This window comes from Cynocephalus volans, chromosome 1 (assembly GCF_027409185.1).
Source record: "Cynocephalus volans isolate mCynVol1 chromosome 1, mCynVol1.pri, whole genome shotgun sequence".
Classification (NCBI taxonomy): Eukaryota; Metazoa; Chordata; class Mammalia; order Dermoptera; family Cynocephalidae; genus Cynocephalus; species Cynocephalus volans.
Genome location: NC_084460.1, coordinates 46,334,775 through 46,357,601, shown reverse-complemented (window position 1 = coordinate 46,357,601; position 22,827 = coordinate 46,334,775).

The window sequence follows — 22,827 nt, the reverse complement described above, 5'->3', positions numbered from 1 at the left end:
GCTTTATCTTAAAAGTAAAAATTAAAGGTCCAAAAATAAGCTTTTATATTGTTTTTAACCTAATGCAAGTCATAATGACAGCTCTGTATTAATTCTGAGAACTTTCTTAAGAAGGAATAAACTTGTTTATTCTTTTGTTTTGGGAGTTGACTAACTTTCCTGACAGAATTGTAGGCCAGCATGGTAGGATGTTTTTCTTGTTACATTCAACTTTGTGCTGGATCACTAAGAAAGTCAGTTTTGAAAAAAATAATTTTTTTTAAAGGCAGTGTAAATTAGATTTCCTGAGGGATTCTTGTAATCTTTTCATGTTGAAATAGTTTTCTTTATTTCTTTTCTGTTTGTTTTTTTGTTTTTTTGTTTTAACTGTATTGTGGAAATTTTCAAATATATACAAAAGTAGACAGACAAGTATATAAACCCTCACGTACCCCTCATTCCGCTTCAACAATGACCAACCCGTGACAATCTTATTTCATCTTTACTCCTAGCCAACTTTCACCCCCATTCCTGTATTACTTGAAACAAATCCCAGACATCATGTCATATCTGTACACATTTCAGCACGTATGTCTTTTAAAAAAGGACTATTTCTTTTACATAAACACAACATTATCACACAATAATTCCTTAGTATCAAATCCAATTAGTGTTCCAATTTCTAATTGTCTCATAAATGTCATAATTATTTTTTACAACTTGCTCATTTGAAACAGGATCCAAATAACGTCCAAAAGATTACAGTTTTAACTGTTAACTTTCTTTTAATGTATTGGTTCTTCCTCTATCTCTTCTTTTATTCTTGAGGTATTTATTGAAGGAAAAACTTACCTTCACTGTCCTTGTTGAATTTTCTCTTCTTCAATTGTTAATTGTCGCACAGGGCCAGCTCCTTATCTTTAAACGGCTTTGCTTACAATTAAAGTGTCTCCCCAGCCTCAATTCATTGACTTTATGAAATCTTACATTCTTTGTAAGTTCTACATTTTCACTCTGCAGGTGATTAACCCTTGTTCCTATAGTGTTTCATTAGGCAGGTGTTTGGGGAGAGAATGTTGGATTGATAGAGAGGAGGTAGAGACTACTATTTAGCAAGCAGGGAGGTATGAATGGGGTAGTGGCTGCTGTGGTGTGCCAAGGAGGACTGAGACTTATTGCCCAGCTACCAGGAGTGTGGGCTGATGCCAGCTCTCAGAATTGCTACTGACCAAATGCAGATGCCCCAGAGACAGCTTGCATCCAAAAACTGGTCTATGGACAGGTACAAAGGCCCAGTCCCTTTGTCACAAGTTGGGACAGCTCTGAAGGTTGTCCCAGTTTCAGAACCCCATGTAGATCAGTGGAGGCTTCACCTGCACCCACACTGCAACTCAACTTCTCCCTCAACCCTTTGCAGTTTTTGCTCCTAAGGTCATTCCCTAATAAACCCCTACATGCAAATCCCTATCTCCTAGTCACTTTCTAGAAAACCTGACCTAAGACACAGGGACATGCTGAATGAGTATTTTTATTTTATGATATATTTTGCTTCTTAATCTAAGTACTCTCCCAAATGTGGAGACTTGATGAATGAATTCTCAATAATTCCCTTATTCCTTTCCCACCATAGAAAGACACTAGAAGCAAATGCACAAAAATATTTGTTATAATTACTTCTGGGAGCTAATGTTTGTTATCTTTTGCCTTTCCATCTTCCTGGTAATAGCCATCCTGACAGGTGTGGGATGGTATTTCACTGTAGTTTTAATTTGCATTTCCTTGATGGTTAGTGATGTGGACCACCTTTTTATATACCTGTTGGACATTTGTATGTCTTTGAAAAAATGTCTATTCAAGCCCTTTATCCATTTTCTAATCAGGTTATTTGCCTGTTTGCTATTGAGTTGTATATAATATCCCCATATGTTTTGTATATTAACTCTATCATATATACAGTTTACAAATATTTTCTCCCATTCTGTTGGTTGCCTTTTCACTTTGTTGATTGTTTCCTTTGCTGTGCAGAAACATTTTAGTTTGACATAGTCCCCCTTGTTTAGTTTATCATTGGTTTTGTTTTTTGGTTATTTTTTTGTCTGTGCTTCTGGTGTTATATCCAAAAAATCATTGCCAAGACTAACTCAAGGAGCTTTTCCAATTTCTTGTAGGAGATTTACAGTTTGAGGTCTTACATCAAAGTCTTTAACCCATTTTGAGTTGATTTTTATGTATGGTATAAGATAAGGGCCCATTTTATTCTTTTGCATGTGGTTATTCAGTTTTCCCAGCACCGTTTATTAAAGAAACTATCCTTTCCCCATTGTGAATTCTCCACACCTTTGTCGAAAATTATTTGACCATATATGTTTGGCTTTATTTCTAGGTTTTCTATTCTGTTTCATTGGTCTATGTGTCTGGTTTTTGCCAGTACCATACTGTTTTGATTATTGTAGCTCAGTAATATAATTTGAAATCAGGAAGTGTGATATCTCCAGCTCTGTTCTTTTTGTTCAAGATTGCTTTAGCTATTCAGAGTCTTTTGTGGTTTCATAAGAATTTTAGGATTTTTTTTTTCTATTTCTGTGAAAAATGCCATTGAAATTTCAATAGGGATTGCATTAAATCTGTAAGGCACTTTGGATAGTATTAGTATTTTGAAAATATTAATTCTTCCAATCCAAGGGCATGGTATATCTTTTCATTTATTTGTGTCTTTAGTTTCTTTCATCAGTATTTTGTAGTTTTCAGTGTATCGATCTTTTACCTCCTTGATTAAATGTATTCTCAAGTATTTTGTGCTTTTTGATGCTATGGTAAATGGGATTGTTTTCTTAATTTTTTTTTTTTTTTTGGATAGTTCACTATTCATATATAGAAACACAACTGATTTTTGTATGTTGATTTTGTATCCTGTAACTTTACTGAATTCTTTTATCAATTCTAATAGTTTTGGGTGGAGTCTTTAGGGTTGTTGTTTTTTTTTTTTTTTATGTATAAGATCATGTCACCAGTAAACAGAGACAATTTTACTTCTTTCTTTCCAATTTGGATATCTTTCTTTGCCTAATTGTTCTGGATAGGAATTCCAGTACTATGTTGAATAGAATTGACAAGAGTGGGCATCCTTGTCTTTTGCCTGATCTTGGAAGGAAAACTTTCAGCTTTTCACTGTTGAGTATGATATTAGCTGTGGGACTGTCATACATGGCCTTTATTATGTTGAGTTACTTTCCTTCTCTACCTAATTTTTTGAAAGTTTTTATCATGAAAGTTTATTAAATTTTGTCAAATGCTTTCTCTGCATTTATTGAGAAGATCATATGATTTTTATCCTTAATTCTGTTATTGTGGTATATCACATTTATTAATACGTATATATTGAATCATCCTTACATCCCAGGGATAATTCTTACTCGATCATGGTGTATATTTCTTTCTTTCTTTTTTTTTTTTTTTAATGTTTGGAAGACTCAGTATTTTATTTTATTTTATTTTTTATTTTTATTTTTTATTTATAAACTCTTTGATAACATTTTTTTTTTGTAGTGTATATTTCTTTTTGATGTGCTATTGCATTCAATTTGCCAATATTTTACTGAGGATTTTTGCATCTATGTTTGTCAGGGATGTTGGCCTATAATTTCCTTTTCTTGTGTCCTTGTCTTGTTTTGGTATCACGGTAATGCTGATACCACAAATGTGTTTGGAAGTGTTCCCTCTTCTTCAAATTTTTGTAAGAGTTTGAGAAGAATTGGTATTAATTCTCCTTTAAATGTTCTGTAGAATTCACCAGTGAACCCATTGGGCCATGAGTTTTTTCTTTGTTGGGAGATTTTTTATTACTGACTTAATCTCCTTATTAGTTATAGGTCTGTTCAGATTTTCTATTTCTTCATGATTCAGTTTTTTTTGTTTTTGTTTTTGTTTTTTTTTTGGTGGCTGGCTAGCACATGATTCAGTCTTAAGATGTTTTATGTTTCTAGGAATTTATCCATTTTTTTCTAGGTTATCCAATTTGTGGGTGTATAATTGTTCATAGTAGTCTCCTACAAGTCTTTGTGTTTCTGTGTTATCAGTCGTAATGTCTCCTCTTTCATATCTGATTTTATTTATTTGAGTCTTCTCTCTCTTTTTCTCTTCTTACTCTAGCTAAATGTTTGTAAATTTTGTTAGTTTTTTTCAAAAACCCAACTTTTAGTTTTGTTGATCTTTTACAATGTTTTTCTAATCTCTATTTTATTTATTTCTGTTCTGATCTTTGTTATTTCCTTCCTTATGCTAACTTTGGTCTTAGTTTTCTCTTCTTTTTCTACTTCCTTGAGCTATATAGTTAGGTTACTTATTTGAGATTTTTCTTTTTTCTAAACATAGGCATTTTTTGCTATAAACTTCCTTCTTTAGAACTGCTTTTGCTGCATCCCATAAATTTTGGTACATTGTGTTTCCATTTTTGTTTGTCCCTAGACATTTATTAATTTCCCTTTTTGTTTCTTCTTTGACCCATTGGTTGTTCAGGAGCATGTTTAATTTCCACATATTTGTAAATTTTCCAGTTTTCCTTCTGTTATTGAATTTCAGTTTCATACCATTGTGGTCAGAAAAGATACTTGACATGATCTCAACTTTTTAAATTTTTTAAGACTTGGTTTTTGGCCTCACATAGATCTATACTGGAGAACATTCTGTATACACTTTGAGAAGACTATGTGTTCTGTTGCCATTGGGTGGAATGCTCTGTATATGTCTGTTAGTTCAATTTGGTCTAAAGCATAGTTCAAGTACAATGTTGTCTGAGTAATTTTCTGACTGAATGAATTATCCATTTTTGAAAGTGGAGTAGTGAAACCTCCTAGTATTATTGTATTGCTGTATATTTCATTTCTCCCTTTAGATTTTTTAATATTTGATTTATATGTGTAGGTGCTCCCATGTTGGGTACATATATATTTACAATTGTTATATACTCTTTTTTTTTAACTTCTAATTTTTTTTATTGAAACATAATTGATTGTACATATCTGTGGGGCACAGCATTGAATATCAATACCTGTGTGCTATATGTGATGCTCAAATCAGGATAATTAGTATTATCAACATTACACAATGTAATCATTTTTTGTGGCCCTTTACCAATTTCTCACAGGCCGCCCTTCCCACTTCCCCTTTCCCACCTCTGGTGGCCTCAGTTCTGTTCTCCCCTTTTGAAAGTTCAATGAATTATTGTTATTGCTGTATCTTTCTTTCTTTCTTTTTAATGTATTCATTAATTTTTTTAGCTCCCACTTATGAGTGAGGACATGTGGTATTTTTTTTCTATGCCTGGCTTATTTCACTTAACATAATTTTCTTCAAGTTCATCCACGTTGCTGTGAATGGCAGGATTTCATTCTTTTTTTACGGCATTGTAGTATTTATTGTATATATATATATACCATATTTTCCTTATCCAATCATCTGCAGATGGACATTTTTGTTGGTTCCAACTTTTGGCTATTGTGAATAGAGTTGCTTAGTGAAGGTATCCCTTCAATATGATGATTTCCATTCCTTTGGTTATATACCCAGTAGTGGATCGTATGGCAATTCTATCTGTAGTTGTTTGAGGAACTTCCGTACTATTTTCCATAATGGCTGCACTAATTTAAAGTCCCACCAACAGTGTAGGAGGTTCCCCTTTCTCCATATCCTCACCAGCACTTGTTATTCTCTGTCTTTTTGATAATAGCCAGTCTAACTGGGTTGAGATGATATCTCAGTGTGGTTTTGATTTGTATTTCCTTGATGGTTAGGGATGCTGAGCATTTTTTCATGTGTTTGTTGTCCATTTGTATATCTTCCTTTGAGAAATGCCTATTCGGCTCCATTGCCCATTTTAATTGTTTTTTTACTGTGAAATTATTTGAGTTCCTTGTATATTCTGGATATTAATCCCTTATCAGATGCATAGTTTGCAGATATTTTCTCCCATTCTGTAGGTTGTCTTTTCACTGTGTTAATAGTGAGTACAGGCCTGTCCAGCTTGCTCAGTTGGTTAGAGTGCAGCCTTCTAACACCAGGGTCTAGGGGTTCAGAACCCCTTACTGGCCAGCCACCAAACAAACAAACAAACAAATAAATAAATAAATATGAATATAATCCCTTTTGTTTATTAGTTTGATATAATCCCATTTGTTTATTTTTTCTTTTGTTGCCTGTGCTTTTGGGGTCTTATGCATATACTCTTGAACAATTTTGATGTTATAATATGGATCTTTTTATATTGTGTATCCAATAATACATTATTGTAGCTATAGTTATTTTTAATACTTTTGTCTTTTAACCTTTAAACTAGAGTCAAAAGTAATTTACATTTACTGCCATTACAGTACTAGAGTATTCTAAATTTGACTGTATACTTACCTTTACCAGAGTGTTCTATTTTCATATATTTGTGTATCACTAATTAGCATAATTTCATTTCAGCTTAAAGAACTCTCTTTAGCATTTCTTGTAAGGCAATTCTAGTAGTGATGAACTCCCTCAGGTTTTATTTGTCTAGAAAAGTCTTTTTTCTAGGGCCAGCCTGTAGCTCATTTGGGAGAGTGCAGTGCTGATAGAAAAGTCTTTTTTCTCCTTCATTTCTGAAGGATAGCTTTGCTAGGCAAAGTGTTCTTGATTGGCAGAATTTTTTTTCAGTACTTTGAATATATCATTTCACTCTCTCCTGGCCTGAAGTTTTCTGCTGAGAAATCTATTGACCATCTTATTAGGGTTCCCTTGTCTATGATAATAAACTTTTTCTACTGCTACTTTCAAAATTCTCTCTTTGTCTTTGATTTTTGACAGTTTGATTATAATATATCTCAATGAAGTACTTTTTGGGTTGAACCTATTTGGGGACCTTCGAGCTTCACATGTACCTGGATGTCCATATTGCTCCCCATATTTGGGAAGTTTTCAGCCATTACTGTGTGTGTGTGTGTGTGTGTGTGTGTGTGTGTGTGGGTGTGTGTGTGTGTGTGTGTGTTGCTGGTATGGGATCCAAACCCTTGACCTTAGTGTTATAAGGCTGCATTCTTTTTTTTTTTTTTTTTTTTTTTTTGTCTATTTCATGACCGGTACTCAGCCAGTGAGTGCACCAGCCATTCCTATATAGGATCCGAACCCGCAGCGGGAGCATCACCGCGCTCCCAGCGCCGCACTCTCCCAAGTGCGCCAAGGGATCGGCCCTATAAGGCTGCATTCTAACCAACTGAACTAACCAGCCAGCTCTGCTATTCTTGAATTGTTATATAGAAGGGGCTGTAGCCTGCTTTGGGGAGAAGAGTATGGAGGACTCGTTTTGAAACTGTGTTTCCATAATAAGCTCTCTCTTTATATTTAAATTGTAGGTGTATTTGGAATGGCTTGTGGGAGTATCCAGTGGGGAAAGATTGATAGAAATGGAGGAAAATGGGATGTCCTTCTAAGCTACACCTTGATACCTTGACTGGCTTGGAGACAGATGAGATTGTGTGTACAAACCACCTGGCACATGATGACAAACTAGCTATCATTATTGATTATTATTTTATGGCACATTACATATTACTGTATGTAATAATATGTAATATGGCACATTACATATTACTTGCCATATATAAATTGAGAATGCCAAGTATGAATTTGTGTGGACATGTATATAAATAAATTGTTTTGAATAGGTGAATACTTCACATGGTTTGAAATCAAAAGTATGAAACATGTAGAAGAGAATGAAGTCTTCCTGCCAGCCATAACCCCAGAAGTGCCAATCTCTTGTTTGTGCTTCCAGAGGTATGAGGATACTTCAAAAGGCTCATGGAAAAATAAAATTAAAGCATAATATGAATTTTCCATAAACTTTTTGAAGTATTCTAATATTTTATGCATATACAGTCTAATAGATACAATGGAATTTCAAAAAGTTCGTGGAAAAATGAAAGATAAAAATAAAAAATATAAACTTTGTAAGTATAAATATAAGCTCCATCAAGTTAACACACTTTTGTAAGCGATGATACCAGCCTTTTAGTTTATCCCAAAAGAACTGAGCATCCTGGGAATTTAACCATGTGAATGCAGTCTTTTTTACATTATTAACTGAAGAAAAATGGATGCTCTTTAAAGATTTTTTTAAGATTAGGAAACAAAAAGAAGTCAGAAGGACACAAATCAGGACTGTAAGGAGGATGCCTGATGATTTCCCATCAACACTCTTGCAAAATTGCTCCTGTCTGATGAGAGAAATGAACAGGAACAATGTTGTGGTGAAGGACTCTCTGGTGAAGCTTTCCTGGGCATTTTTCCACTAAAGCTTTGGTTAACCTTCTCAAAACACTCATAATAAGCAGATGTTATCATTCTTTGACCCTCCAGAAAGTCAAAAAGCAAAATGCCTTGAGCATTTCACCTACTTAAAAAAACTGTTGCCATGACCTTTGCTCTTGAGCAGTCTTGCTTTTGCTTTGACTTGACCACTTCCACCTCTTGGTTGCTTTGATTGTGCATTGTCTTCAAGATTGTACTAGTAAAGCCACATTTCACCTCCTGTTACAATTTTTCAAAGAAATGCTTTGGAATCTTGATCCCACGTATTTCAAATTTCCATTGAAATCTCTGTCCTTGTCTGCTGCTGATCAGGGTGCCACAGTTTTGGCACCCATTAAGTGGAAAGTTTGTTCAACTTTAATTCTTCGTCAGAAATGTGTATGCTGAACCAATTGAGATGTCTATGATGATGGCTATTTGTTTCTACTGTTCATCATTGGTCCTCTTCAATTAGGGCACAAACAAGATAAATTTTTTCCTCACAAACTGATATGGATGGTCTGCCCTTGCAAGCTTCATCCCTTTTTAAAATGAGTTATCCATTTATAAACTGCTGATTTCTTTTCTTTTCTTTTTTTGGTAGCTTGCTGGTATGGGGAATTGAACCTGTGACCTAGAGTTGTAAGGCTGTGTTCTAACCAACTGAGCTACTGGCCAGCCCTTAAACTGCTGATTTAGAGCACTGTCCCCATAAACTCTGCAAAGCATCAACGATATCACTATTTTTTTTTTTACCATAAATTTGGTGTTTGTTCTTGCTTCAATTTTAGCAGAATTTATGTTGCTCTGATAGGAACTCTTTCCAAACCGATGTCTTTATCCTTCTTAGTCTCAAACTAGATCCTAATCAGACATGTTATAACAAATTAGCATGAGTTTATTTGGTACAAAAAACTTTGAAATCCATACATAGTTTTTTCACAATATGCATTTTCCATGAACTTTCTGAAGACTCCTCATGTATGTATTGTTTCTTCTTTTTTTCAATATACAAATAGCAGCATATACTATAATTTCTGAACATACAAACTATATATCTTGAAGCTCATTCTGTACCAGTATGTTAAAAAGTTCCCTCATTCTTGTACAGATGACCATAATTTATTTAGCCTGTCCCCTATTGATGGACATTTTGGTTGTTTCCAATCTTTTGCTACTACAAATAATGTTGCATTGATAAACACTTTTCATATAAGAGATTAGGTATTAGCATATTTGTAAGTATGTCTGTATACTAAATTCCTAGAAATAGAATTACTGGTTCAAAGGACATAGGTTTGTCAATTTGATCGATAGATATGAGAATGGCTGTTTTACCACATGCTGCCCACACAGTATGTTATCAAAGTTTTTGATCATTTGCCATCGAACAGATTAAAAAAAAAAAAAAATCTCAGTGTAGTTTATCTTGCATATCTGTTATTATGAAGAAGATCAATCACTTCTCCTTTTCTATGAACTCTCATCTAGATCCTTTGTCAGTTTTTCTGTCAGACTCTTGGCCTTTTTCTGATTGATTTGTAGGAACTCTTTGTGTATTAGGAAAATTAATACTTCGTAATATGAGTTGCAATTATTTTTTCCCAGTTTTTTGTCTTTTGACTTTGCTTATGATAGTTTTTGCCATGCAAATATTTTTATTTTATAGTCTCTGATCTATGTCTTAGTAAAAGAGACTTCTCTCACTTCAATGTTATTTTAATATTCTCTGACAGTTTCTTCTACTGCTTTTCTGATTTTGTTTTTTTACGTTTAAATTTTTGATTCCTTTGAATTCATCCTCGGGTAAGAAGGGCAATTTCAACTTTATGTTCTTTCTAGATAGCCACTAAATTATCTCAATGCTATTTATTGTCTAATTCATCTTTCCCCCTACTGATATGAAAGACCATCTTTACCATATACTAAATTCAAATGTACTTGGGTTTATTATATATGATTCTTTATTATTACCTTATAAATTAACATGGCCAAATGGGATTATATGTATGTGTACACTTTGATATTTAACTCACTAGTTTAAAATTGCAAAAGGAAATGGTGACTACTTACCAAGTCAGAAGATGCTGGAATGAAGTCTTTTATATTAATTTTACAAGTGTGTGCATGTGTGTATACTCACACATATTGTGCTCCCTTCAACCTGAGGCCGCCATGGTTATCTCGTTTCTCTTGCCAAGTCTTTGGTTAGGAACAGGCACATGATGCAACTTTGACCACAGGATAGAAAGGGAAGTGACCGAGAGGGCTTCAGGGGTTTTTCTCTAGCTTGAAAAGCGACAAAAGGCAGGGACTTCTAGAACTCCGCAGCCTTCATGGGGCCGTGAAGGAGAGAGCCTGAGAAAACAAAGCTGAGAATGGCAGAGTGGAAAGAAGGAAAAAACCGAGTTCCTGAATTAACTAAATCACCACCCCTGGAGACATCCTAACACCAAACTCCTTGAGAGATTGGTAATCAATGACCTTATTGTTGAAGCTTTGCTGAATGGGGTTTTCCATTATTTGTAAGCTAAAATATCCTAACATTCCAGCTTCCCCAAAATACTGGAAAATCTAGAAATTTCTCTTCTCCTCTGTAGTGTCGAACTGACCCTACCCTTCTTTGAGGTTGCTGAGTGTGGAGTAGGGTAAGAAGGAACTTCGTTAAACTTCATCAAATAAAACTATAAAAATACAGGGTGCCAGTGGTATCCTGCAAACCAGATATGTGACAGCATCACATGGTTTCTCAGAGGAAAAGCCACTTATTTCCCTATAACAAACAATATTTCCCTGATTCTAATATATAATTGTATTCTTTTTTTTTCTTGTTACTTTAAAGATGATTTATTTAGAATATAGATTAGAAATCACTCCAAGTACCTTGGAGCTATTTTGCAGAGACAGAAAATTACTCTATAGGTTATAGAAAGTTAAAGCTAAAGGAAACTTCCAGTCTCTAGAGGGCTGGTTTTCAACCTTGCTGTACTTTGGAGTCATCTGGGGAATAAAAAAACAAATACTAATATCTGCGTCCCACCCCACAGATTCTGATTTTTATTGGTCTAGGGTGTGGCCTGAGCACAGCTCCCCAGGTACATATTTTATGTTAATTTTGTAATACTTTTCCACAAGTTTTTATTTTGGAAAATTTTTAATTGGATGAATAGTAAAATGAACTCCATACGTTTCACCTAGATTTACTGATTTGACATTTGGCCACATTTGCTTTAGACAATTAACTTTCCTTATTTATTGTAGCAACTATTTTATTCATTTTCAATACATTTATAACAAAAATGAATTGCCGCAAATAAATGAAAATTTGTGCCTTCTGTCCTTTTCTCCTTTCAAAAAACTTTTTAAACAGGTCATATATTTACAACTTTTGAAATTTCAAGGGTATGAAAGTGTACGGCGTGAGCCCTTCTCCCTTTCCTGGTCAGGCTTGCTTATTCCCCTTTCTGGAAGAAATCGGCCTTATCCATTTCCTGTGTGTCACTCTGGAGATATTTTATGCTCTCTGGTCTCCACTCTGGAGATAAATTTGGCCAGATTCCATGTACTTCCTAACACAAGATCACCTATTATTATTGTTATCCTCCAAAAGCCCCTATCTCTTTTTAAAAAACCATTTTAAATTAAAGTATTCCCTGCTGGTGGTTAAAAATTAATCAACTGCAGAAGGACTGATTCTGAAAAGGAAGACCGTCCCACCCCACCCTCAGGCCCATTTCTCACAGGAAACCACTTTTAACTCTATCTGGTGGTAGTTTTTCTAGCTCTTACTCCCCAAATCTAAATATCATATTTACACCACTGGTTGTTGAGTATCAATGCAGAATTTCATCTCTTGATTGCCTGCTAGAGAAGATGAGGATTTCACTTTCTGGAACCATTATCGTGTCTTTCTCTGTTCTCCTTGGCAGGTATATCATTTTTTGTTTGTTTGTTCCTAAAGTACCTTTTTTTTAAAGGTTCCAAACAGAAAGATACAAGATAAGATAACTATTTACTAGCCATTTAGGAACTGAAGATGATTGGTATGTTGAATACTCAAACATTTACAGTCTGCCAAAGTGCTTTGGAAAAAAAATTGCCTCTTCTTAAGCTTAAATACTTTGTATAAATATACTAAGTTTGGCTGAGCTATGGTAGTAACAAACCTAATTTCAGCAGATTATTTTCTTCTAAGGGGCTTGAGAGAGAACCCTCCTGGGTCATCACTGGGTGTGGATTTATATCATGGGCTATGGTGTTCTTCTGGATAGGTAGTCCTACAGATCAAAGTGGAGGAAGTCTTGCTACTACAGTATCAAATCATATCTCTATTTATTCATTCAACAAACAACAGGAACAGCAAGAGCTCCTGATCGCAGAATAAGGGTTATTTTGGAGTGATGAAAATATTTTGGAACTAGATAAAGGTGGTGGTTGCACAACACTGTGAATTTGCTAAATACCACTGAATTATTCACTTTAAAATGGTTCATTTTATGTTATGTAAATTTCTTCTCAATTAAAAAAAAGTGGGAGAGGGATTCTGTGGTGAGGTAGGTTGGAGAAACTTTCTGTTGTGTACCTCTTTATTAGACCTATACTTTGTGTCTGTCATATCAAAGTATCTGAGAAGTCCTCTATCTGCCTCTAACTCATGATTTTCAAGATAATCTCATCCTAGAACTTCTTGTGGTACCTGCTAACATTCTTTGGAAAACATGGTGGGAAATACTTTTAAGGAAACGTGCTCAATGACACGGAAGAATGTTTATGACAATTTAGTACAACAAGCAGTCACACAATGGCTTGTGCAGTATGATTACTTTTTGTGAAAATATGTAAGTATATTTAAGTATATTTATAGCAACAGTGGTTATCTGTTTCATATTATAAGTGAATTTCTTCTTTTTTTAAAATCTGCATTTTAAAATTTGTCTAGGAAAGTATTATTTGTGTTATTTTTGAAGAAGAAAAGAAACAACTCTCCTTTAACATGTATATTTATATTTTACTTTTGCCTTGTCCTACCTACCAAAAATTATTATTTTTGTCCTTGTTACAGACGTTATAAATTGGACTCTGTATTCATTAATATAAGAGAGAGGGTGAAATTTCCTGATGCAAGCATAGAATCAGACTCTGGTTCCTTAGAGAAATGTGCACCTGCCTGTGCCACAGTTTTCCATTCTGTGAAGGGTATGAATTCAGCTCTTCTGTTGCTGTAGTTCACGATTCTTTAACACTTGCATAATCCAAATAAAACCAGGGGCTCCATGTAGCCCCATCAATACACATTTAATGAAGCACAATAAAGCAACAAACATTAATTTACAAGGAATTCTTATTTTCCCCCATCTAAAAACAATTCAAGAGGAGTCCATTTAAAACCAGTAGCACAACTGATTAAAGTCTCCTTTTTCTTTCTCCCTAGTTCACTGTACTCCTTGTATTAGTTTCCTATTGCTGCTGTAACAAATTATTACAAATTTAGTGGCTTAAACAACACAGGTTTATTTTCTCATAGTTCTGGAGGCCAGAAGGTGTCAGCCCAGCAGGGTTGGTTCTTTCTGGAGTCTCTAATGGAAAATCCATTTCCTTTTGCCTTCTCTGGCTTCTGGAGGGCACCTGCATTCCTTGGCTCATGAAACCTTCCTCACATCACCCAACCTCTTCTTTTGTTACATCTTCTTTTTTTTTTAATATATATATGCATATGCATTTTTTTAGCAGCTGGTCAGTACAGGGATTTGAACCAGTGACCCTGGTGTTGTATGGCTGTATTCTAACCAACTGAGCTAACAGACCAGATTGTTGTTAAATCTTCTATCTCCTCTTCTGACTTGCTTGCCTCCCTCTTTTAAGGACCTTAGTGATTACTTTGGGATAATCCAGGATAATCTTCCCTTCTCAAGATCCTCGATTTAAGCACATCTGCAAAGTCCCTTTTGCCATGTCACATACTAGGATGGAGACATCTTTAGGGACCATTTATTTAGCCGAGCACTGTCCGTATAATTTCTCTGGAGCCTCTTGCTCTGCCAAACCCCGTAAACTTCTTCAGCACCCTCTGCTCCTCTTTTCTCCCATAATTAACTGCTGAGATGTCTGCTCATGCCCATCCATCTTTCTCATCCTGAAAATGGGCCTGATAATAGACCCTGGAGGGTTGATGAGAGGCTTGGACTTTAAACATTGAGCACGATGATCAGCGGCCATCTGCTGCTGGTTCCGACTCCAAGCCCCACACTCTTCCCACTGCGTCAGAATCTCATACAATTGCAAACTCTGAACATGCACTAGAGAGGAAGAAATGCAGGTACTGAGGGCAATAACCTCATTTGTTTGCAGCTGTTTAAGAGTATTAATTCTTGTGCAGATTCTTCTAGGGGTATCTGTGGCAATATGAAAATGCCATTAAAAATAAGCATCTATTTTTCAAAAGTGACAGGTAGTATTGACAAAATGTTGCCCTTCCCTTCATGAATCACCTAAAAAATGCATTTATTGTTTATATTAAATAGAACATCTCATGTGAGGAAACTTGTAAGGACTTCATTTTGCAATGAAAGACTCCCAAAGTGGGTAGTCAGTCAGTTCAGGGAGACCCTCCCAAGGAACAGCGAGACCACGAAGACGGATGCAAACAGCAAGAGGTTTATTTGAACACACGGGTACCCGGGCGACACAGTCTTTTGGAAGACTGGCGCGCCGAGTGAAGCTCCTGGGTCCTTTTTATAGCAAAAAGCGCGGGTACAGAAGCGAGAAGCGAGTTTAATTGGTCAGTTCAAATAAGCGCGGGTACAGAAGCGAGAAGCGAGTTTAATTGGTCAGTTCAAATAAGGCCTGGGGTGAGCTTCGGTTATGTGGGAGTCCTTGAAACAGCTGAGGGGCACCCTGGAAACTGTTGGGAGTCCTTGAAACAGCTGAGGGGCACCCTGGAAACTGTTGGGAGTCCTTGAAACAGCTGAGGGGCACTCTTGAAACTTTAACTGACTTGTCTATTTCTGGGAACTATCCGCCCTTTGCCTCGGGCCGGGGCCCAGGTGCATAACCACAGATATCCTGTTCGTTATCTGGTCTCAACCTCAGGCTGTACTTTTCCTATGCTAGGGACTTTTAACCAGGGTAATGTTTTGTGCCTTGCAAAATGGCGTTACTACGGCTAGCTTAAAAAGTTCTTTCTTCATTCCCCCATTTCTTTTGTGGATAGCTCTAATCTTAGAGCGGAGTTAAAAGTTATTTTCATTATCTATAGTCTGATATTTTTGTCTAAGAACCAGGACTTTAATTGTACTTATTCTATCATTGATGAATTGGACTAACCTGTTGATGACACAGGGCCCCAGAATGAGCAACAGAAGAAGGAGTACTAGGGGCCCGGCGATGGTTGATAGTAGGGTAGTGAACCAAGGGGAGCTATTGAACCAACCTTCAAACCAGTTTTGATCTTTTTGGCGCTCTAACTGTCTTTTATCTAGTCTTTGTTTGAGTTTGGCCATGGTGTCTCGTATCACACCTGAATGGTCTACATAAAAACAGCACTCCTCTCTGAGGGCCGCGCAGAGGCCTCCCTCTCTTAAAAACAGTAAGTCAAGGCCTCGCCTATTTTGGAGTACTACCTCAGATAGAGAAGTCAATGAGTCCTCTAACTTGCTGACTGAATCCTGGAGGGCCCGGAGGTCAGTGTCCATGGCAGTCTGGAGCTCGGTTAGGCCCCGCTGGAGGTCTATAGGTCCTTTAATCAGAGCAGCCGAGCCGGTACCTATACCTGCCACAATTCCCAGTAGGACAGCTAGGGTAAGTGTGAGAGGTTCTCTCTTAAACCTGGGATGAGGGTTGTCATAGGCCTGCAACAAAGTTTCTTCAGGATGGTAATAGATGCGAGGAATCAGCTGAACCTGGACACAGAAATCCTTAGACTGATTAAAAACTGAGAGGGAAACGCAAGGGGTGAGACCGGTGCTGCAAGCCCACCAGCTATGGTTGGAGGGGAGAAGGTACTGATGGTCCCCGGAGGAATTGATGGATAGGGTCTGGTTGCAAAGATGTTGATGGGTAGAAGGTATTGTTCCTATACATAACCCTTGTCCTGTGACCTCTGTGAGAGTAAGCTTTCCCTGGGTCCCCCAACGGCAACTCTCGGCGCTGGTATAATTGGCCTCTCCCAAAAAGGCTATTCCTTCATAGTAGGGGGGGCTTATGGCCAGACAGAGCCAGCAATGCTCTGTGGCGTTCGGGTTGGTGGCATTTAGAGCTAGGAAGGCCCCCTGTACAAGACCAAAGAGCCTGTCACCCGTGGTGGGGGGTAGAGTGCCTGGTGATAGGAGGCTCTGTGTAGCAGTGCTCCTTTGTGCCGCGGGGGGTTGCCTGCTAGTCATTGGGTACAGCTTGTTGCTAGGAGGTCCCTGTTCTGCAAGGACGGGGTCGGGGCCCACTGCCACAGTTGGCATATTGGTGATATCTAGGCGAATGGTGAACAGTACACCTGGATCGTTTCCCGTCAAATAGAACCTTAGTCCCCAGGTTCTTCCTTGTGCCCAATCTCTGGAATTTTTTCCTTTCTCTGTGAATTTTATTTTAAGGGGGTTACACCAGCCGGTGTTGTCACAGTTTTTACTGCTATCGTTACGTTCTACAGTTATGAGGTCCCATGAGGAACTAGGTCCCCAGTAGACTGTCCCCGTGGTTTCACAACCCCATTCTTTGCAATATAGGGATTCCAGCCCTCCGCACCTTCTAGCTTCTGAAAGGGTCCGGCCATCCCGGGGGCACACGTAGAAGGGGGAAGCGGCAAGCCTGTTTCTAGCTCGGGGATAGCTGCACCCTGGGACCCCCCAGGTGATCTGATTATAAGCTTTTGTGTAGTCTGAATCAGGGGGTCTGATCTGGGCCTAGCCCGATGCTATGTATCCCGGGATATCCCAGGTCTCAATACCCGCCGCCAGGGCACATACATCAGGTTTAAGATCGGGCCACCAAGTCCAAGGCGGCTGGGTAGCCTGTTTGGTCCAGACAACTTCTCCAGTTTGGGACAGTACCTTCCAGGTGAGGATCACAGGCCGGTGGGGGTTCTTACCCGGTGGACTCATTTTTCCGCCGCCGAATACGCAGCTTAAGAGGATGATCAGTCCTTTCCAGCTCCCAGGTCTCGTTTGGTGCCGGGGGTGGTGCAGGCTTGAGATGGGAAGCATGGACCCAGGCAGCGATGCCATCAACTTTTACTGCGGTCGGGGTGGTCAGCAATACCAGATACGGGCCTTTCCACCGAGGCTCAAGGTTGCTGGGTCGATGGCGTCTGACCAGCACTCGGTCTCCGACCTGGAACGGGTGGGGGACAGCTATGGTACCGGGCTGATATGTCTCTTTGATCTGGTCCCAAATCTGGGTCTTCACAACTTCTAGAGCCTTTAAGTGGGTAAATAAGACAGGGAGAAAATTATCATCGGGACCCAGTGTTTCTCCCAACTCAAGTATGGGGGGGGGTCCCCCGTAGAGGATTTCATAGGGAGTTAGACCGAACTGGCCAGGGGTATTCCTGGCTCTGAACAGCGCTAAGGGAAGGAGGGCCACCCAGTCTTTTCCACCGGTCTCTAAGGCCAATTTAGTTAAGGTCTCTTTGATGGTTCTATTCATTCTCTCTACTTGACCTGAGCTCTGGGGCCTATACGCACAATGTAATTTCCAATTTATCCCCAGTTGTGTGGCTAGTCCCTGGCTTACCTGAGCAACAAAGGCTGGGCCATTATCTGACCCGATCACCTTAGGGATCCCGAAACGGGGCAGGATTTCTTCTAGTATCTTTTTACATACAGTCAGGGCCGTTTCCGTTTTGGTAGGAAAAGCTTCTACCCATCCAGAGAAAGTATCTACAAATACTAGCAGATACTTGTTTCTATACCGGCCAGGCTTTACCTCTGTAAAGTCTACTTCCCAGTATACGCCGGGTCGATCTCCCCGTTGTCTTTTTCCGGTCTCTCGGTAGGTGGTAGCCGCATTAGTCATGGCGCAAGCTGGACACCGATTGGCGACTTCTTGAACAGTGGACCGGAGGTTCGGGATGGAGAGGCTGGTGCGGCTTGCCAGTTGAAGGAGCTTTTCTGGTCCTAAGTGTGTTAGCTGATGTAACCGCTGAATGAATTCTTTTCCCTGGTCAGGAGTGAGCTCTCTTGGCTTGGTCCTAGCTTGAGCAGGCTCGATTGGCTCTTGAAGCTTTGTAGTTTTTGTTAGCACCTTGACCGACAGGGCGGCTTGTTTTGCAGCCTCGTCGGCCCTCCGGTTCCCGGCCGCCACAGGGTTATTTCCTCTCTGGTGGCCTGGGCAGTGGATAATGGCGACCTGCTTAGGGAGGTAAATGGCCTCTAGCAGAGCCAGAATTTCTTGTTTATTTTTAATGTCTTTTCCAGCAGAAGTGAGCAGTCCCCTCTGTTTATATATTGCCCCATGAATGTGAGCAGTGGCAAAAGCATACCTGCTGTCCGTGTAGATGTTGATGTTTTTTCCTTCGGCTAGGCGTAATGCCTGCGTCAAGGCTATTAGCTCGGCCTTCTGGGCTGATGTCCCTTCTGGCAGGCTGCTTGCCCATACCGTCCGTTTGCCATCTACGATGGCGGCCCCTGCTTTCTTCTTACCTTCCGCAATGAAGCTGCTACCGTCTGTATACCAGGCAGGCACTCCGGGCAATGGCTGGTCCTTCAGGTCCCGTCGAGTCCCAGCTTCTTCAGCAAGGATTTCTGAGCATTGGTGTACTGGGGTGGATTCTGACTCGACTGGTAGTAGGGTAGCTGGGTTCAGGACAGCAGGGGGCGCGAAAGATATTCTTTCGTTTAGCAGCAAACTCTGGTAATGAGTCATTCTGGCATTGGTCATCCACCGATTGGGGGGCTGCCGCACGATACTTTCGAGGCTGTGGGAAGCAATCACAGTCACATTTTGCCCCAAGGTTAACTTATCAGCGTCTTTGAGGAGGAGTGCCACTGCAGCAACCGCTTTTAGGCAGGTTGGCCACCCACTGGCCACTGGATCCAGTTTTTTTGATAGATAAGCTACTGGCCGTCGCCATGGTCCTAGGGTCTGAGTAAGCACTCCTCGGGCTACACCGGCTCTTTCATCTACGTACAGAGTAAATGATTTGGTGAGGTCTGGGAGAGCCAAGGCGGGGGCAGACAGCAAGGCTTTTTTTATGTGGTCAAAAGCCTTTTGATGCTCCTCAGTCCAGGTAAAAGGAATGTTTTCCCTTGTCAGGGGGTACAAGGGTGCAGCCAGGGAAGCAAACCCAGGAATCCAGAGCCTGCAGAATCCGGCAGTACCCAGAAATTCGCGGACCTGCCTGGGGGTTGTGGGAGTAGGGATCTTCATAACTGTAGCTTTCCGGGCCGGGGTCAGCCATCTTTTTCCCCCTTTGAGCAGGTACCCCAAATAGGTGACCTCTTTCTGGCATAACTGGGCCTTTTTAGCTGATACCCGGTACCCCAACTTACTCAGTTCCTGCAAGAGCTTTTGTGTCCCTCTTTTGCAGCCTTCATATGTGGGAGCTGCCACTAGGAGGTCGTCCACATATTGGAGTAATATGACCTGGGGGTTGAGAGCCCTAAAAGGAGCTAAATCTCGGTGGAGGGCCTCGTCGAAGAGAGTGGGAGAATTTTTGAACCCCTGTGGCAGCCGTGTCCAGGTCAGCTGACCTGTGTTACCTTTTTCTGGGTCTCTCCACTCGAACGCGAACAGTGGCTGGCTGTTGGGGTGTAGTCTGAGGCAAAAAAAGGCATCCTTGAGATCCAGGACTGAGTACCAAGTGTGACTAGGCGGAAGGGAACTCAGGAGGCTGTATGGATTTGGGACCGTGGGATGAATGTCTTGCACCCTTTTGTTAATTTCTCTCAAGTCTTGGACTGGCCGATAGTCATTGGTCCCTGGCTTTTTTACTGGTAGCAGAGGGGTGTTCCAGGGCGATTGGCAGGGCACTAAGACCCCTAGGTCTAAGAACCTTTGGATGTGGGGTCTGATGCCTTCCCGGGCTTCTTTAGTCATTGGATACTGTCGGACGGCCACCGGTGAGGCACCTGATTTCAGCTCTACTACTACTGGTGGGACGTTATTGGCCAGTCCCATACCTGTCTTTTCTGCCCATACGGTGGGAAAAAGTTGGAGCCAGGATGGGTCGATGGAGGGAGAGGCCGGCTTTTCATACAGCCGGTATTCTTCTTCTAGGTTTAGGACCAGGCACATGGTAGAGTGATCTCCCCATGTTACTTGTGGGCCCTCTGTGGAAAACTGGATTTGAGCCTTTAGTTTGGTCAGGATGTCCCGGCCCAACAGAGGAGCAGGGCACTCAGGTATGACCAAAAAGGAATGGGTCACTTGCCTATGTCCGACCCTTAAAAGTCTCTGAGTGGTCCAGGGGTAGACTTTGCTGCCGGTCGCTCCTACTACGACTGTCCGCCTGGACCCTACCTTCCCCATGGGTTGGGTCAGCACCGAATGTTCAGCCCCGGTATCGACCAGAAACTCGATGGGGGTCCCCTCCACTGTCAATGTTACCCTAGGTTCGGGGAGGGGGTCCGAACCCCGACTCCCCTAGTCATCTAGGGATAGAACCTTGGCTTCTCTGATGTTCTTTTTCCGGGGACATTCTCTTGCCCAGTGACCCTTCTCTTTACAGTACGCGCATTGGTCTTTGTCTAGAGGGGGTCTTCCATCCCTAGGTGTTTTCTTTGCCCGGTTGCTCAGGTTCCCTGTCTGCCTATCTCTAGACCCTCTTTCACCTACCACTGCGGCCAAAATCCTAGTTAAATTTTTTTCTTGGCGTTTATCACGCCGCCTCTCTCTCTCTTCTGTCTCTTTTTTTTCTCTTTCCTGTCTTTCTTCTTCTGTTTCTCTCTTGTGGTACACCTTTTCTGCCTCCTTTACTAAGTCTTGTAAGGAAAGGTCTTGGAGCCCCTCTAGTCTTTGTAACCTTTTTTTAATGTCTGGGGCTGACTGGCCGATGAAGGCCATTGTGACCGCAGCCTGCTGCCCCTCAGAAGAGGGTTCAAACGGAGTGTACCTTCTATAGGCCTCCATTAGGCGTTCTAAGAAAACCGAAGGGGGTTCTGCCGGTCCCTGCAAGACCTCTCTTACCTTGGCCAAATTGGTGGGGCGCCGGGCTGCCCCTTTGAGACCTGCCACTAGAGTCCGGCGGTAGACCAGAAGACGCTCCCTACCTTCGGCCGTGTTGTAATCCCATTGAGGTCGATTGAGGGGGAAAGCCTCATTAATGAGGTTCTCGAGTTGTGTAGGGGCCCCGTTATCCCCGAGAACGTTCTTGCGGGCCTCCAGAAGAATCCTTTCTCGCTCTTCAGTGGTGAAGAGGATCTGGAGTAGCTGTTGGCAATCGTCCCAAGTGGGCTGGTGAGAGAACATAAGGGACTCAAGAAGTCCCGTGAGACCTGCTGGTTTTTCAGAAAAAGAAGGATGGTTAGACTTCCAATTGTAAAGATCTGCTGAGGAAAAAGGCCAATACTGCAAAGGGACCAAGCCATTTGGCTCAGCTGGGGGCCCTATGGCTCGGAGGGGCAAAGCTACGGTGGAGTCAGGACCGGAGCCGTCTCTCGGACTGCGAGGTTGGCGGCTCCTAGTCCCCGCAGCCGGTCCCTCAGGGCTAGGATCACCGGGCGCTCGGCCTGGTGCCGATCTGTTTCCCTGAGGGGCCAGAGGGGGCAGCGGAGCCGCCGGGTAAGGTGGGGGTTCAGAGAGAGAAAATAGGTCATCTGGTGTCGGGAGGACGGGGGGTTGGGGAGGGGCGGAAGGCTTCCTTGTAGGTGGCCTTTGAGTATTTTCTGATCCCGAAACAACAGCGACTTTGCTGGAGGGTGGCACCCAGGGAGGGGGATTCTGGGCGAGGTCTTGCCATACCACGACATAGGCAACCTGGTCCGGGTGTCCTCCGGTCTCCTGAAAAACAATCTTTTTAACTGCAAAAATGACAGAAAGGTCAAAGGTTCCCTCTGGCGGCCAACCTACGCCGAATGTGGGCCACTCAGACGAACAGAAAGTCTGCCATTTTCCTTTTTTGATCTCCATGGACAGATTGTGAGCCCTGGCTTTGACATCTTTCCAATGATCTAGAGTAAGGGAGAGAGGCGTAAGGGCACCTTGCCCCATCTCGAAAATTTCCAATAGGGGAACGACGACGCAAAGACCTATCACAACTAAGACAAAAAGAAACCAGAAACGGCGACGAGACCGAGTGCCGTAGAAATAGAAGAAAGAGTCCGATGGCAGAGCGCGCCTCCCGAGACGCGGTGAGACCAAAACACAATAATCCTCTGCCAAGGGGTCCACCAGGCGTCCCTGGTCCTCCCCTGATCCTGGGACGTCTCCCAGGATTGCCGGGTGGCGAGCCCCCGAACACGTCTGTTCGCTACCCGCACTTCGCTCCCAGAGCGACTAACCCGGAACAAACTGAAACCAAAATGCGCGCACTCAGAAAGACAGTCAGAGTCACAGGATTAGACACAGAAACGAGACACAGAAACGAGACACAGAACGACTGCTGGCCAGCTTACC